The sequence below is a fragment of the Buteo buteo genome, chromosome 2, assembly GCF_964188355.1.
Source record: "Buteo buteo chromosome 2, bButBut1.hap1.1, whole genome shotgun sequence".
Lineage (NCBI taxonomy): Eukaryota > Metazoa > Chordata > Aves > Accipitriformes > Accipitridae > Buteo > Buteo buteo.
Genome location: NC_134172.1, coordinates 38610143 through 38623224, shown reverse-complemented (window position 1 = coordinate 38623224; position 13082 = coordinate 38610143). Strand labels below are relative to the sequence as shown.

At 38.4% G+C, this 13082-nt stretch overlaps 1 protein-coding gene across 1 annotated transcript in view; it reads left to right on the top strand.

The window, feature by feature from the left end:
• JAZF1 (JAZF zinc finger 1) overlaps window positions 1-13082 on the top strand; it is a 200120-nt gene that overhangs the window by 131066 nt on the left and 55972 nt on the right. The window lies entirely within an intron of this gene.

Sequence of the window (13082 nt, the reverse complement as noted above, 5' to 3'; positions counted from 1 at the left end):
AAGCATGCCCTTCAGTGGAATCTGAGGTTAGGACTGTGTGAGAGTGCTTGATAGAGATTTATTAAAAGTACCCATGCTCTGGCGGTGCTGCAGAAGGACTCCACTAGCTGTGGCTTTTTCCAGATCTCCAGGGGAATGCTGCAGACAGCAGAACATTGCAAAAGGAAAGCTGTGGCTTTATAAGTGGTCAGTGGGAGAAATTGACGCTCTCCTGTCATTTTCAAGATGATGTCCTGTACTTAGCAGCCATAAAGACTGTGAGAGCTGGAGATTGCTGCTGCAGGGCTGTGGTTATTTTCTTTGAAAGGAGGAGAACATTGTCACTTGCAGAGGGCTAAGATGCTTCTCCTGCATCACCAGTTCTTTGCTAGGAGGTAGTATTTCCTAAGACCTTACTGGCTGCACAGTTGTCACTAGTAGCAGTGCTGTACTTCCAAAACAATAAAAGAGGGAGCTCAAACAGGTATAGATGACTAGTTGTCTGTTGTACGTGGCTGGTTGTTAAACACCAGAAGCTGGAATATCAGTCACCAAATATTTAGTTGCTGACTAACCCATGTTTGCATGAGGAATTTTTCTTAGGGTAGTGTGCCTCTGAGAGTTTGCTATAAGAACAGCTCGGGTAACCGAGGTTATGTCTTCAGCGAAATCTATCTCAATTACAGATAAAACCACTAAGTATTTTAATAAGTATATCACTCATAGTTCAAAAAAACATGAAGGATTAAGGGCAATATGTTCTCCCAGGCATGTGAACTTAACAAATGCAATGTTTTCTATAATTTTTTTTTCTTTTTTTTGTATGTAGCCACTCCATCATTTGGCAGAAGCATGATTCTATACAGCAGATCCACAGGCTACAGGCAAGGGTGTGTGGTCTTACAACAGTATGGGAGGAGTCGGGTCAAAGGCAAACTTTTATATATGCACTGTGCTACTGAGGGGAAAGGAAGCAGTAAACCAGAAAGGACTGCCTTCCTTCAGTACTGGCTGGTTTTTTTTTGTTTCCCCTTCTGCAGCTGAGGAATTCTCCTCCCTTCTCCGCTTCTCATATAAGAGCACAGATGCCGTATTAGAGAGCCAGTGGAGCTGTGCTAATAGGGTTGAAGTCTAAATGAAGAACCCATCCTGCAGAGCTGACACTGTAGATTTCATTGCCTGAGATGCATTTTGTGGAATACAAACCATGTTGGATGTATGCAGTATATTGTATATGAAAAATAAATCAAGCAGCGAGGGGAACAGCATGGTATTTTCTGGACAGATCTGCACTTCTGGATGCCAAACATGGTTACAGTAATCTCATATTTAAGGAGTACAAATTGAAACCTGATTTGAGCGTAGCCTGACAGTAGAGTATTTTAATTGACGCAGCTACAGTTTGCTGCACAATTCTTCTCTATGCTGTGTGTGGGTGTGAATCAAGAGCATTTTCATTATTCCTTTTGAACGTGTGTAAGCACAAGAGAAAAGGGAACAGCATAGTATGTTTAGTCTAATCTTTGATGCTAAACTTCCAGATTTGTATACTTTCAACAAGAGTGTGAAAGATGCCTAGTTATACGACTTTTTTATTTCTTTCATACTGAATGGATTTATGCTACCTAATATTCTTGGGTCAGCTATACTGGAATATATGGAAGTTCTATAGTAGTATCACAGTAACTAGTTCAGCTTCCAAAGAACAAAGAGAAATTCTGGTTTTAAGTCAGATGTGCTTGCACACCTCTAAAGCTACAGCTAGTAGTTCAGCAAAGAAAGCAATTAGACAACCATTAAAGAGCAATCAAGAATATTTTTCTTTATAGGGAAACAAAGAGTACTTTTAAAGGATGATTGCTAAAGTTTAAAGCCTGAAAGAAAATCCGTCCATGTAGAACTTGTGAAACACTTGATTTCAGTATTTGCTGTACTAATTTGACATACTATTGGCACAAAGATCAGGTCCTTACACTGAACTCGCTTATGAAAGAAGAAATAATTCTGTGCTGAAATATCTTCTTTCAAAGCTTTTTATATTTTTTTTCAAAGTTTTTGGAGTTATTTCATTCCATTTGCAGCTGGGATTGCAATCTCCTTACTTCACTTAAGAGAACCATCGTGTCTGAACCAAATACTCCTCTCTGCTGTGGGACTGTTTCAGAGGATATGTTATTGGAAGAATGTTATGCAACTTGATATAGACATTTGAATCTGTTCCATCTTCTTGATTTATAAACTGACACAACCTTCTCAACTTTTTCATATATAGTGAGATAGACTTGTTTCTCAGCATTTGGAATCATTTAACTGAGCAAGGAACTTAACCTATAAAATAGCGTGCGAGACTGGGCAGTATTTTAGTTTTGCTTCATGAGTATTAATGTTGGTTGTCAGTCCATTATGGTCTTAAATCCTGCAGTTGCTGATACTGTAAGTGTTTTGTAGGCTCAAAATTGAACAATGAAAGAACAACACAGATAGAGGGCACAGCTGGATTAATGAGAACTACCTTGGACATAGTGACCACCACAAATATGGCTGTGGACAAAACTGTAGCAAAAGGCTTTTTTTGTATGTCAGGGGTTTTTCTTAAGCCCACATCTTAGCTGAAGTATTCAGTGTCCACCTTCTGGCTATCTGTTTTTCTCATGTGCTTCATAGGTTTCCTCTCTGCCCTGTAAGCTTTCTTTTTCTCTTGCTTGCTTCTGTTTATGGTAAGAAAATACATCATAGTTTACCTCTTTATCATTCACTTTGAAATCAGTCCCAATAATTCATCAATCTTTCGCTTTTTTCAGGAAGATAGAAATCTTATCCACTTCCAAGTAGCAAATGCATATTGGGAATTGATTGAACTGAAACATTTCTTTTCCTCTTCCTATGTTTCTCTTGTCCTTGGTGCACACACCTCTTTTGGAGGAGCTAATGGCATGGGAGTGCTGGTTGTCAGAGTCACATAAGAATATCTTCCCAAAATGCAACACATCATCATAGTGTAGTTCTTTCTCATACTGTTTAAACAGCCATATCCTTGATAACAAGACTGTAGGAGTTGTAGCTCAGTGTGCATTTTCCAAATATCTCATTGCGTGCAATTAAGAAAATCCAAAGTAATTTTAGTGGCCAAGTTGTGCTTTCAGAAAAAAACTGTATTGCAAAGCAAATAAACATCGGTTTCTTAAATGACAGTGTTTTGACTGATACTGTGTCCTGCAGAGCCTGATGCTTTTATCAACTGCAGCCAGCCAGAAGGTAGCTGGAATGGAGGGACTAGCGCCAAAATCAGAGCAGACTTTTCCAATTTTAAATCTCTAGTGTAACCTCTAGGGGTGTGTTGTAAACTTCTTGGATGATATTCTGGTATAGGGGTCCCTGGAAAGCTCTGAGGGAGCAGGAAGATTGAACTGTGCTGAACAATTTTCAACTTGTTTCTCTCTCTACCTTACTTGTTAGCCTTGTATGTGTATAACATTTTAATGGAGGCACTGTGAGATGTCATGAGTTTGCAGGATAGTTCTGGAGACTGAGCTGTATTTATCTACAAAATACCTGTATGCAAGGGCAGAACCATTTTGCAGAATCCTAATCCTGTTAGTCTTTGTGGGTGAAAGGGTTATTTCGTTTTCATGCTTTTGGTACTCACCTGTGTTCTTTTTGTCTGCCTCAATAAGTTGCCAAGGATGGATGTCCTGGAGTCTGAATCCAGTTCTCACCTGAACGGTTTCAGTTTTCATTAAGGTTTACAGTATGGTGAGGCAATGGGAGGGAGTTCTGTGTGGTTTCAATCTGATTGATGCTTTTCTGTGGAGAGTATCTCAGTTTTCTAAGTTATTGAAGCAGATCATTCTTTCCCAACGCTTGCATTTTTTATATATATGTTAAAAAAGTATCTAAATTATTTCACAATTTTTTAAAAAAAAACAAATGACAGGCATCATATTGAAGAGGAAAGACAAAGGATGGAAACTGTCCTTCTGTGGGTCAAAATTACATTGCTATCCCCTTCTGATGTGAAATAAATGCCTAACCCTACCAGTTCGGATGACCTGTAGGGTATGTTAGCAGGGGAAGTCAATAAAATGCATCACAATTAACAATGTCTTCTTGATCTCCCATGGACTGGAACTGTAGTGGATAATTGTCTAGTAGTGGGAGTTTTGCCGTGACTAGCTTTATCATTTTGTCAGTTTGCTAATAAAAGGTCACCAAGGGTACAGAGCATCTGAGATTTACATATGGCAGATAAGAAAGCGTTCTGGGGAGCCTGCTTCGGAGAGGGGCCTGGGCATTTGTTGCAATTGACACCCATGCTGTGATTCCAGAATTGACAAGAAACGCTATTACTAAGCGGATCTGCCGAGATAATTAGGATTCAGGGTTGCATTTTTAATCTGACTTGAGTCAGATAATTTATCACAGCAGTAGCAAGCTGTCAGGGTCACACAATAAATACTGATTATGGAAGAATAAAGATTAAGTGCGGCCTTGCAAAAAAAATTAGGCCAAGTAGTACTTAAGAAGCATTTTATTTCAATATTTACCATGCTAATTTCATGTAATATTGGCAAAAAGATCATGTCTCTAAAATGAGCTTATTTATGAAAGAAGATAATGCTGTGCAGGAGTGTCCGTACTCAGTATCTGTTTAAATTTTAAATTTCATTCCTAATTGATTGCAAAGAAATATTAATTTTGAAAAGCTGATTTAGCATGACTGTTCCATTCCTATCACCACCATAATAATTTGACACATTAAAGAGAGAAATAGTCTATTATGAAGGCAGACCTAATTTGTTAGCATTAGTAAGATACTGCACTTTTAATTTAACACAGCTCTTGTTTTTGATTCACACATGGACAGTTTATGGCACTTTCATTTAATTAAAGAAGCCCATTTATTAAAATATGCAACTTTGAAAAATGTTTTTGAAAACCATTTACGAAACCATTATGTTAAGGATTCAGCACTTCCATATTCACCTATAGCTTCTTAAGGGTGCAAAATCAAATGACAACATAGCATTTATGAACATAGTATGTTTTCTTGAAAAAAGCTAGTGCAAAGATGAATAATTAATAGATGTATGTTGTATTCAAAGAGAAATTTCAAGAGATGCTGAAATGCAGTAGCTGCCTATAGAATATGGTTTCCTAGTTAGGTATCTCATACCTCTATAGCAGTACAAAGCACCTTTAGCAGCCATTTTTAGATGATGTGTACTATTTGCTACATTGCTTTCCTTTTCTTCTATAAGATCTTAACTTACTATTTGTCTCTGTAAGAACTCTTTAAATAAGTAGTTTGTTATTACCGAAAAGTCTACAGCTGAATACTGTCAACTCTGCTCAGCTGAAAAAATGTGTTTTGAGATTAGCAGCTTTGCATTTTAGAGTCCTTTTTTATTTGCTTTGTGGGATTGAATATTTCATGTAGAGTGGCTGATGTTTCCACTTTTCTGTTGGCAAGCATTTGTGGTTAACTCATTATTTTGGTTCTGCAAACAGAGTTTGTGGTCCTTTTTTGTAACGAGGACTCTAGTAATCATCTGCTTAAGGAGAGCACTAATTACCGTGAAATTCCCTCAGGTAAAATTGAGAGAATGAAGCATGGATAAATGATACTTTAAAAAGCAATATGTTATAAAATCTTAGTAATATATACATTTTAAGGGTAACTGTAGGAAATTTAAAATATGTTGAAATATTATTTCAGTTCCAGAAAGCAGGTAGATAATTTTCAATTATTAGAAGTCTTTCATAACCTTCGAGCATAGATTGTCTTCTAAATAGATATGCGTGACTGTTTTTTCAAGAGGTATTCTGCCTTTGTCTTAGGGAGAGAGCAAGGGAGGTGTTTGTGTTACTGTGTGAGAACATAGCTTTTGGATCAGGAATTGCAGAATTCCTCAATATTGACTCTAAGGCATAGTTAGAAAAAATGTTTCCCCTTGAAGTTATGAAAAAGATGAATTTTGGTAGATGCATCAATAACAAAGTATCTTGTTTGTGGAGAGTAAAGCACTTGAATCTCTTTTTTGTCATGAAAGTCTCTCATGGCAGGCACTTGAAATAAAACTTCTATGCCACCAACTCTTTTGCTATATTTATAGAAAGCTTTAGTCTTTAATCTTTTGAAATATCTGATTGTAACCAGTGAACAAGTTAACCCTTTTACGTTATTTGTATGACTGCCAGAAAGACATTCCCATCATCATTATTTTATTACTATTTAAGATTATTTTCTAGGTAATGAAGTGGCCCGCTACCCTACTTGAGTAACAGGGAGCAGAAGTTTCTATCACTATAGCATTCAGCCTTTTGCTTGTGGGAACAACACACCGTGTGTGAGGCTCTAATGCTTGGGCCACAGGATATTAAAGCTAAAATCAAGGGCAACGGGGAGAGCAGAGCACTACGTTGACCGCAGCATGTAAGTAGTTGTTACTATTGCCATTGGGCGTTGAGGGCTGAGGACCACTAACCTAAGACACAGCTTTTATGGACCCAACAGTCTACCCTGCCCAAGTCTGCGGTAGAGTTTTCAAATTAACTTTGTTAATGTATTGCTAATTTTGTGTTAATAATGTAAACAAATCCTGGGAAGGTGCGAGCTTAAATTATGCACAGTGAAAGAGCTGTGTTTGCAGGCAGGTTGGGAATCACATCTGCTCAGAGGGTATTATTTAGGAATTTGGTTTCAAATAGTTCCTTTCATAGTCTAAGTACAAGGGACAGTGGCTGGAGTTGGGCCTGGAATAAAATAGGAAAAAGAAAGGAGGCCACTCCCTGGAAGCCTGGCAGCTCTGCACCCTGCAGAACCTCTGGACTGCTGATTCCTGGGTGTGTATCTGTCAGGTAAGGATAAAGGGGGGCAGGCAGAGAAGGGTACTGAGGGCCTGGGCAATGAAGAGAGCATATTAGGTCGGACTTGCTTGATCTAAACATCTGTCTCTTGGGCATCTTTTTAAGGACCCCTCTCTCCCCATCCACACAGCCCCTAGAGCTGTCGTCTCTTCCCAGTGGCCCGTAACTGGCGTTGCAGTGGACTGAGTACACCTACCTTGGCAGTGGTGTGGACAAATACCCACAGTGATGCTGCTTTCTGCATACAGCCATCTTCCCTGCAGGAGCTGTTTCTAACAACATGAGGTTTTGCAGCTGACAAGCTGAGCGACAGCATAGCCTCTCCTGCACAAATATTGGCAGAAGATGCGGTATCAACCTCCGTTTTCATTGTGATTATTAGTAATACAACTCTTACATTAGCAGAACTCTCTGAAACAGGTTACATCATTTATATGCATGTTTGTCAGAAAGGTTGCTTGGTTTTGTTAGTATCATGTTAATTTACAGACAAGGAAGGAAAAAGGTCAGAGGAAGAGATAACATTTGTCTGTCTTCTGTAGTGGTCTTGCACTGATTAATTGATGAAGTCTTAAACTTACATGATACCATATGTTATGACAAATTAATTCCTTATAAAATAATAGGAGAATAAAATAAAAAGCAACTCAAGCATGCTTGCGTTCCTCACTAGGAACAGACTTTAATCGTATTATTGAACACTATTCAGTTGTCCCACAGTATAGCGATTGATGTAAATGTGCAACTCATAAAAGACCAAATGTGATGCATTGGAAGAGTTATTTCCAGTCAAAGTAAGGTGAGACCAGTGCTGTTGCAGTGAGCATTGGGACTCATTTGGGGTGGGGTGTAGGGTGGCAAAGTATAATGAAGGGAATAAAGTCGTGTAAGAGAAGATTAGGTCTCCTTTAGAGGCTAACCAAGGCTAGGAGAGAACAGCTTAGTTTTTATAAATGTTACATGAGTAAATGAGCAGAGAAGGGAACTATCTGAAGTAAAGAATCATGTAGCTAGCAGAGCAAGTGGTTATAAATTTGTTCATGGATCTACTGAGGCTGGAAACTGGAAGAAAGTTCTTCATTTTAAGAGTTGTAGCGACCTTGATACTTCAGTTATTTTAGAAAATAGAAATTCTGCATTGTGGGCACTTGTGTGCTCCGAAACTTTGCCACCAGTGACTAGGCTAGATGATTTGTCACAATAGTTTAAAATGCTGTAAAAAATTCTCTTGCGCATAATGTGTTTGAAATACAGTATCACTTAATTTCAGAGTGGAAAAATCAGGAGTATAAATGTATTTAGCAGTTGAACCTACGCCCTTTGATTCATACAGTACCATGAGCTGTATGGAAATCTAAATGTGAATAAATATGTATCAGGATTTGGTTAGCCAACACTCAAGCCATGAAGAAATACCATGCTACAATTTTATAATGCATGTTACAGCTGTATAAATATGAATAAGGAATATGTAACATCTCAGATGACGTTTTGCACTGTCTTAGATGGGCCTTAGGTGGTGCTGTTGCATTTTTTTGCTTTCAGCTGTTCTGTTTTTAGAGCTTCAATTGTTTTTATTCTGCTTTGCTTTCTAGATCATACTAGGAAACTAAGGTTGGCTACACCAATATTTGTAAAATTTACCAAGGTGGAACACTAAAACATAACCACTTGTAGGGTGCACTTCATTTCCTAATTTGAAACACTTTAGCACCTTTATATAAGAACTAAGTAATACTGAACTATGCTCATAACATAAGGCATATCTTGTTCTACGTGTGTTATTTTGTCTAACGGTGTATAAATGTGAGTATAAAAATAAATTAAAGACACAAGATTGAGTAAAACCTCTCAGAAATTAAGCTCAACATGTGGGATTGATGCTGTAAGTTCACAAGTCTTTCAACTTTCCATATGGCTAATTAAAAAGAAAAAAGTGGCTGAATTTTAGAAAAGAAATGTGTATGTCACATTGGCAACTTGCAGAGTGCCTCCTCTGTTAAAGGACCTATGCACAAGTTTTACATCCAATTTCCTGCCCTTATCTTCCTTATGCCAGCTCACAGTGTGGTTCATTGGGAAACAGTTTGCTTTTTTTTCCTTTTTCTTTTTTCACAACATAAAAAAAAATTCCCATGAAGGTTTTTTCCACTACAACTGCCTACCCTTTATGTTCTGCAGCCTGCCAAGCTTGCCAAAACTCAGCAGGTAGCCCACATGGTATGCATGTCTGTGTGAGAACGTTCCCCTGATGTGGACAAGATGTTGGTTGTAAAATGAAGCCAACATCTTGTCCACAAGTGTGCAAAAAAATATCCTCAATCTGGACAGACGTGTTTTTGTAGGCTGAATGCATTGACTGTACTAATTCAAAGACTAAACCTTTTAAAACCAGGGGAAAATAATTACATAGTTACAGTACCAATAATGCTATCAGTCGTAGTAAGCTGCAGACATATTTGTTAATCTGAGACCATTTGGTTAGACTTTTACTGCCCCTGTATTTACAGTAATTCTTTCGGCATCTGTAACTTCAGGGGTTTTATCGCTCCTATTTTAGTCTCTACAACCTGGGCAACTAATGTAACCCCAGGATTGTGGGCTAGCAAAGAACACTACAGGAATTAAGAGGAGAGATTCTGTTGGTTCAGTGTGCAGTTAGCTCAGAACTCTCTTTGAGGTGGATATTTTTGCTTTGTACCTATGTTCTGTGGGTTGCACATGAGGAGCGAGGAAAAGAGTAATGTATAGACAGGGAGGGATAGCAGTGACAGATAATCTTAAACCATACTCCCTTACTGCAAACTCTGACATAAATGCCTGAGGCAAAGTTGGTTGCACAACCAAAAGAAAAACAAAAAAGCCCTGCAGCGTTATTCACTGGAACTGTGTATGCCTCATATTTTCCAAACTAAAATTGTCAAAATGTTCTGATTAGTTTAAAACTTGGAAGTATTAAAGTTAAGTTTTCTTACAGGAGCAAACCAAAAATTGGCACAAAACTTAAAAGCTAAACTTTTATGTTTTCATTTATTTTAGGCTGAAGTATGGAAAAGGACAAAATTTGGTTTAGTTTTCACTTTGATCTTCTCAGCTTAGGTTTGTGGTTTAAGGTTTTTTAAGCTATCAGATTTTGAATACTTGTATAAGTTAAAGGTGTTCTGAATTGCCTAGGTCTGTCTAAAACTGTAGGTTTTCTCTGATCCATGTTAAGGATTGTTTTCCCAGAAATTGAAAACATTATGCTATTACATTACACCTAAGGGTGCACATAGTGATTAAGTATATCTATACTTTAGCTCAAGACCAAAACTCCTGCTGATCCACACAGTTTACCTGCTTGAGCCCATTAGGGTGGGAAACCAGGATTCACTCTTTGCTTTAAAGCATGCCTTTCCCTATGACCTGATAGTTTATGCTTAGCTTAGTTGCTTCTGTTTCTCTCATCTGCCCTTCTAGCATGTGTGTTAGGGCTTGGGATGCCTGGACTCCAGAGCATTTTCTGCACTAGCATGGGTGCTCTGCAGAGGTACTCGGAGCTGTAGTTGCTTCCTCTAGATTCCCACCTGAAGTTAGGGCAATACAGGGATGCTTAGCATGCCTAGACATTTCCAGTAACACAGATTCATGGCACTTAACTTCAGCTGTTTCATTTGTGTTTTTTTGTTTTGATGCCTTTTTTTTTCCTAATAAAAGTTCTTTGCTTTTTACCTGGCAAAGTTCATATTGCATATTCTCCATTTATGGAGTAAAAGCCCGTGAAGGTTTAGGCTTTCTAAACACATTTACCGAGCATGTGCACACATTTTTTTTGGTAGACATAATGGTCAACAGCTTTGAAAGAATGTTCGGTTGTTTCAAATTTGCAAATTAATATCTACTGAATGTTTGGGCGTGTTCTTCCACGCAATGCTTTTCATATCTAGATCATCAAGATGCATGGTTGGTGTGTGTCTGGTTTAAATAGCTTCTGTTTTTGTCTTGATTCATTTTGGTTTGAAATTTCATGTTACACAAGATTGAAAAATTTAACTTCAGCATAGCTTTCTAATGTGGAAACACAAGATTAGGTAGAATACTTTTTTTTTTTTTTTTTTTTTTTTTAGAAAAAGATGAAACCTTGTATATGTATGGGGATTTTCTTATGAATAGTTCATGCTCCATTTCAGGGAGGTAATTTTTTTTCATTCCTTTAAGAGATCTTTCTTTATGCACTAATATTCATGACTGTCTTGAAAAATGACTGCATACTAGTGGTCAGTATGCAAGAAAAAATTATGGTGTGTGTAAAACTCTTTCTTGATCATGCATGACATTGCCCAGCTTATGAGATCTTGCGACTAAAGAGTAATCTGTTTTTAAGCATGTAATTATTTTTGGCAGGCAGGTATTTCAAAATACATAACTTAAACTTTCTTCAGTTCTGAGCCTACTGCAGACTGTGTGCTATGCCCATTCTCATGGTGGAAAGGACTTTTTCATTTTTCTTCATAAATGTCAATTTTGAAGTTTCATTTCAGTCTATTACAGGTGAACATGGCTCATAATTTATGTGTTACACTGACAGACTACAAATAATAATGTCTCTTGGAAGAGCAAGTCAGAAAATCACCCAGCATATTAATTACAATTGTCAAGCAATGACTGGTCATAAATTTGATATCAAAGACCTACACTTCTTAAGAAAGCATCTTAAATGCTCCATTAAAAAATTTGCCCTTGAAATTGCATGTTACATAGTATGTATTAAAATGTAACGGTGATTTTTTTTTTTTAACCCTGGAAAAATCTTTTTAAATAACAAATTGGTAAAAAAGTTGGGTTTTTTTTATCATTTTGTGTCCTGGTTTCAGCTGGGATAGAGTTAATTTTCTTTCTAGTAGCTGATATAGTGTTATGTTTTGGATTTAGCATGAGAAGAATGTTGATAACACACTGATGTTTTCAGTTTTTGCTAAGTAGTGTTCATACTAAGTCAAAGATTTTTCAGCTTCTCATGCCCAGCCAGCAAGAAGGCTGGAGGGGCACAAGAAGTTGGGAGGGGACACAGCTAGGGCAGCTGACCCAAACAGGCCAAAGGAATATTCCATAGTATATGACATCATGCCCAATATATAAACTGAGGGGAGTTGGGGGGGGGGGGGGGGCTGATCACTGCTTGGCAACTAACTGGGCATTGGTCGGCGAGTGGTGAGCAATTGCATTGTGCATCACTTGTTTTGTATATTCTAATTCTTTTCTTATTGTTATAGTATATTATTATTATCATCATCATAATTTTCTTCTTTTCTGTCCTATTAAACTCTCTTCATCTCAACCCACAAGTTTTACTTTTATTTTATTCTCTCCCCCTCCCACTGGGGGGGCAGGGAGCAATGAGCGGCTGCGTGGTGCTTAGTTGCCAGCTGGGGTTAAACCACAACACTTTGTTATCTAACCAGTATAAGGATTCGACACCTACATGTCAATAAGAATATATCATTAAAATTAGTTACTGGGTTTGGTTATTTAATATCACTTCAGCAGCACCTGAAAAGCTTAACAAGGCAGAGAAACGGACAGCATCCTCCATGATGATGTGTAGACGTGGTGTGTGGTACAGTGTGGCTAAGCCACAGCCTTCTCTATGTGCCCTGGTGTCTACAAATTCACAACCTGTAAAATGCATGTTTTTGAGGAGCGGCACATGCACCCTGCTGGAGGGGCAGTGAGTGTTCGGTCATCCTACATATCTGCTTGGCTTCAAGGCTGTGCAAGGTCAGCTTCTTCAAAGAAAGATTCCAGTTGGACTTTTCTGTCCTGCATAGACCATTTGATTGTGCTCCATCACAGGTGCAGTACATGGAAGGGGACTAAAGCATGGTATGTCTTGACCACCTCGCCCATGCCTTATAGGTAGGTCACACTTGAGTTCTGCATGTGAAAGTTGCACAGGTTTGAACTTTTCCCTCCCTGCCGTGGGTTCAAAGTTGCCTGCTGCCATACCTGCACTGTTTGCTACCTGCGGCCGGGATGAGACCCACGGTCTGGCTTGAGTGCAAACCCCAGCCCATCCTCAGAAGGTTTCCTGGGGGTACTGGCTGACATGGGTGGGAGTTTGGGGCTCAATACCAAGAGTCAGGGGGTTTGTATGAGGATTTCTAAGTGACTAGCAGTTTGAAGAACCCAACTGTAGGTGCTTTTGCATGGGCCTCATTTTCAGAGAACATGTAGCTGTTGAAAGTCAGTGGGGTACA